This window comes from Sinohyriopsis cumingii, chromosome 8 (assembly GCF_028554795.1).
Source record: "Sinohyriopsis cumingii isolate HCF-2022 chromosome 8, ASM2855479v2, whole genome shotgun sequence".
Taxonomy (NCBI): Eukaryota; Metazoa; Mollusca; class Bivalvia; order Unionida; family Unionidae; genus Sinohyriopsis; species Sinohyriopsis cumingii.
In genome coordinates, this window is record NC_142968.1 from 111305531 (window position 1) to 111311586 (window position 6056).

The window sequence follows — 6056 nt, forward strand, 5'->3', positions numbered from 1 at the left end:
ATTTAAAGATATATCCATCAAACACTCGATGAGCAACTGCAATAATAAGATGGTGTCATACACTGCAATAAGCTACAAAACAAAAAAGGCAATAAATCTAAAAAACAAAGTGATCTTGCAATATGCAGATCAAGTGATGACCATCATACTAACTTTATTTCATGCCAGTCTAACAAAACTGGGTGACTAGTTGTACTGACAAGACTGTGTCATTACTGTTACAATTCAAAAAGGGCAATAACTGTAAAAGAAACTATTGGGGAGCAAAACGATGTCTATATACACATCTTCTGGAGCTTTACCAATGTCCATAGTATTTACGTTTCATGGAAATACATTAAAAACTGGGAACCAAGTTGTGCTAAAGAGTTTGTGGCATACGCTGCATTAAGCTACAATAAAATAAGGGAAATAACTCTAAAAACAATTATTATTGCAGAGCAAAGTTATTTGTCAGTATGCACCTCTTCAGGTGACAATTATATTGTTTACTAAGTTTCAAAGCAGTCTTTCAAAAACTGCATGAATAATTGTCCTAACAAGGTTGTGTTTTACATTGCATTAATCTGCAAGACAAAAAGGATAATAAAGAAAGTGATTTGTCAATATGCACAGCTACAAGTGGTGTGTGTGTGTGATTGGTATTTTTAACATAGCTTTAAAACATTTTCAGTCGTATCGCTATAATGTCCTCAGTGTGGCAGTCAGTAGGACCACCGGAAAAGCGCACAGAAATAGTTAATTTTATCAACAACCAGAATATTGACATCTTTTTCCTGACAGAAACGGCTAAAAACATCAGGTGATGAGCCCAAGTGTGCGGATCTAACACCCACTGGTTACTCCATCAAGTCGTTCCCCCGTAACTCTCGTGGAGGTGGAATTGCTGTCATCACAAAGAACTCCATGATCAAACGTCTTAACCACACCACAACATTCAATTTCAACCACACATTGTTTGAACTAGTCCAAACCACACTCACACTGGAGCAAAGGTCAGTCCATTTTTTCTGCCTATACCACCCTCCTCCTAGTAGAAAAAACAAGCTGACTGAATCTCTTTTTGGAGCAGTTTCCAAATCTCCTGGAGTATGGAAATTCGATATTTGGCAACCTGATTATTCTTGGAGATTTCAACTTTCACTTTGACTGTCCCGGAAACCCAAACACATCAAAACTCCATGATTCTATCAATGTTTTCAACCTCAAACAGTCAGTTAACCAACCCACCCATAAACATGGTCACATTTTAGACTGGATTCTTCATAGACCTGACATTCTACGGTCCTCCCTGGTATTCCATGAACTTGCATCAGATCACCTCTGCATTATATGCCATCTTGACATATCAGTCCCTAACCATCCACCTTTATCTGCTACTAAGAGAAACCTCCGCATGATAAATAGAACCAAACTAATGCATGACATCCAAGCAAACCTAACAACTTGCTTACCTCCTACAGCAGAACAACTTGATAACTGTCTGCGTTCATTGCTCGACAAACATGCCCCAGCTACCAAGTGCAGAGTATCAATTCAAAAGTGTTCTCCATGGTATAGCAGTGTTAGGGTCCAGTTTCGCACTGCTAAAAGAGACCGCCGTAAAGCTGAGAGGCTTTGGCTTTCCACCAGACTCACTATTCATATGCAAATCTATGAAGCCGCTAAGAAGAATGTCACAAATATAGTCCATGCAGTGAAATCAGCTCACTACACAACTAAAATCATGGAAAGTTCCAGCTGCAAAGAGCTCTTCGAGATTACTAACAAGCTAATGTCAAGGAACAAATCTACACCACTGCCAACTACCTTCTCTCTAGTTGACCTTCCGGACATGTTTGCAAATTTCTTCCGTGACAAAGTACAAACCATTAGAGTAATGCTTGACACCACACCTTCAATTCACTCGTCGTCACCATACAGGTGGGATACAGAATTTCAGCGTCAACCATTAGCAGCATTTGAACCCGTCTCTATGGATTTCATACATACAATCCCGATGAAGAGTGCACCAAAGTCATGTGAACTTGATCCAATTCCAACATCACTGCCGCTTGAGTGCTTAGATCCAGTATTGTCTTCACTATCTGATGTTATTAATACCTCTCTCTCATCAGGGGAATTCCCATCATTTTTCAAAACTGCCATTGTAAAGCCTCTGCTGAAGAAACCAACACTAGACCATAACGATTTAAAGAACTACTGCCCAGTTTCTAATCTCCCATTCATATCAAAAATCTTAGAAAAGGTTGTTCTATCCCAGCTTGTATCTCATCTGAATTCAAACAGTCTTTTTAGCACTGTACAATCTGCATATTGTGCTTGCCACAGTACTGAAACTACTCTTCTAAAAGTACTTAATGACATTCTCTCTGCTTTGGATAGCGGAAAGATTACAGTCCTCACCCTTTTTGATTTGTCTGCAGCATTTGACACAATAGACCATGATATGGCACTTCACCGTCTCCAGCATGTATCTGGCATTCATGATACAGCCTTACTGTGGTTCAAGTCCTACTTGGTCAACAGGACACAAATTGTGTCTGCAAATGGAATAGACTCCAGCCCAGTTGATTTATGTTGTGGTGTTCCACAGGGGTCTTTTCCTGGACCTGTTCTCTTTATTCTATACACTCAGCCGCTCTCAAGTGTCATAATTGATCATCATCCAGTGTCTCACCAATTGTATGCTGATGACACCCAAATATGCAAATCTAGCCACCCAACTGAAGTTGATGCTACCATCCAAGGTGTAGAGAGGTGCATTTCTGATGTGAAATCATGGATGACATGTAACAAGCTGCTGATAAATGATGATAAAACTGAGGCCATTCTGATCACAACACAAAGACTTTCTCATTCACATCCTTTACCTCAAACAATAAATGTCAGCAACACCAACATTAAATTCATACAATCAGTACAAAACCTAGGTGTTACTCTAGACAGTACTCTCACATTACACCAACATGTCATGAACATATGCAAGGCTGCATATCTTGAGCTGAGACGCATCAGCTCTATTCGCAAATATCTTTCAGTTGATGCCACTAAAACACTTGTGTGTTCATTAGTACTTTCAAGACTGGACTATTGTAACTCAATTCCGTCTGGTTCATCTCAATATCTACTCCAGAAACTTCAAAAGTTCAAAACACAGCTGCTCGGATCGTACTTAGAGTACCATGATCAGAGCACACCTCCCTGCTGCTCTGTACCCTACAATGGCTATCCATTCAATCCAGAATCAAACACAAAATTTGTTCTCTCTGCTACGTTTCACTGATGGACTCTAGTCCAATATATCTATCCGACCTCACCCATGTGTACACACCAGCAAGATACTTACTCTCCTCTTCTGACAATCATATACTCATTATTCCCACTATGAAAACAAAGTCATATGGACAGCATTCTTTTGCATACCAGGGCCCAGCAACGTGGAATGAATTGCCCACTGAACTTAGACACAAAGACACAGTGATCCCATTCAAGACTGCTCTCAGAACTCATTTTGACTGCAAGAACAAACTTAAAGACCTAATAATGTTTCCTACCTTAAATATTCTCAGCATGCTTTTGGATGTTTTCTAATTTCATGGTGTTTGTTTTTGTAATCATCTCATTATATATGTTTTTTATCTTATAGGTGTTGTCTAATGTTGTAAAGCACTTAGAGCTTCTAAAGATTAGGCGCTATACAAAGTCCTCATTATTATTATTGTTATCATTATTATTATTAGTGATGTTTAGCACTGGGGCATCATGCTGCAGACATGTAGCATCATGTCCCACCCAGTCACATTATCCTGACACCAGACCATTCCAGTCCTAACACTAACCTCTTAATGCCGAGTGCCTAGCGAGGCAGCTGCTAGTACCATTTTTATAAGCCTTTAGTACAACTTAGCAAGGGTTTGAACCCATGACCTCACACATCTGATGTGGACGTTCTAACCACTTAGTCTCACCAGAGCAGTCTGCAGGTGATTTGGTGACCATAATATGTACCAAATTTCAGCAGTCCATCAAAAACAGGAACTAATTGTGCAAACAAGATTGTGTCATACATAGTAACAAGGCAAAGAGGACAATAACTCCATCAAAAATTGCAAAAACAAAATGATTTGTTAATATGCATGTCTTCAGGTAATTACCAATATATTTAACACGTTTCATTTCAATCAATCAGAAACAGGAAGACAAGTTGCACTAACAAGACAGAAGGATTGATGGACATAAGGATTACTAAATACCCACACCTGGGCAGACGGGTATTAATATTGAATCTACGCTTAGTTTGAAAAGTGAGCTTTCACCTGTATCATCTATTTTACATGTGCACACAAACACACAGAAATCAACATGCTTGTATATAAAATGGGTTTCAGTGATACAAATTATTAAAATCAAATTATCCAATTTAACTAATGTCACTCATGACACAAATGTGATCAGATTTGGAAGATCCTCTTTCTCATTTATTAATCATATAAATGCATTCTTTGATCTTATGGTCAATACAGTCCTTTTTACACGGAGATAAATGAATGTACATCATATTTTTTAAATGTTTAAAAACATCTTTCTTTCATTCTCTTTTGCAACTGTTGATGGGAATACATGAATAGAATTTTGTTCCTAAAAGTATTAGAATGTCCTGCTGATAACATGCTTACCACATGTGCTTTTTTTTCTTCACGATGAAAACATTTTGTTGTCGTTGCAGATGTGTAGATTCATAATGCTTAAGTACAGATTTTTTCATTTAAACTCGCTTTATTCATTCTACTCCTACTGCTTGATGTTCTTTGCAAAATATCCCTGGTATTGTAACATACTGCAGCCTGGAGGGATTGGCCAGAGCAAAATACCATGAAAATGATGGATATCTCCGATGTCTCTTCTACTTCTGCCACTTTCCTTTATGATTTCCTTTAAATATGGGTATTGTTCCTTAAATGTAGATAAAAGTAAGATCTGTTCAATCTATGGTAAACCTGTGAAAATTTAGAAGGCATTCACTGATTCAACTTTTTATGCACACTAAATTAAATCAATGCTGTTTTAAATCTGTCCAAAAATAAGCTTACAGGGAAGCTGGAAAGAAGTAGTATGCATATCTTCATTTTATACTTGCCACACTAGATCCTACACAAATTCCTTTCAATAAAACCTTGTCTGTCCAAGCTGGTCTTTGTTTCACACAATATGTTTATTATTTTACAATACCTTATTGGAAATGTTAACAGCAGATTTTTGCGATTTAAAAAAAAAAAGACTACACATACTTAACCCAGCATAAGCAAGAACATATATATACTCTAACATGTCAATATACAGACTGATTTTTTTCCCTGCTTGTTGAGGTACATGCAACATTTCCATCATACAAAGTACAAAATGATACAAATGCATTATGACACCACATTGTTCCATGTGATCTCTCACACTCAGTGACTTCTACTTCACTAGTTCATCAGCTTAAGTGTTGATTCTCTTTGCTCAAAATATCAAATCCTTCATATTTTTCTTTTAGCTAAATCCCAGCTGCAGTTAACACATTCACATTGATTTTACAAAATCTCTTCATAAGAAATTAAAATTTAATAATCAGAATACAAAAAGTTGATGACTTTTCAGTGCAATGCTTTTTTAACAACTTTTGGATTCTGTTCTAAAAGTTAACAATTTCCAAGGATACACAAAAGTATTCTACAGAAATAGTTTTTCAATAATCCATAATATGCAGTAATTTATATCATCCATTGATATTTTGATGGCATGAATAGAACATATCAAGAACAAATAACAAAGCATCTGATTTTATTATATGAAGCATACAATAACTGTTTGAAACATTTTGTTTCAAGTTTAGAATTTAATATTAAATGTGAGCAACAGATAATGTGTTAATTGGTCCCCATGCTGTTCAATCATGGCAATGAGTGGTACACCCTCTTCACCATGGATCTTTAGGGGAACGTGTGGATCATAGTCACCTTCAAGCTGCACTGACTATGGCCCTTACCATGTATAAGCAGGCATTGCATGGA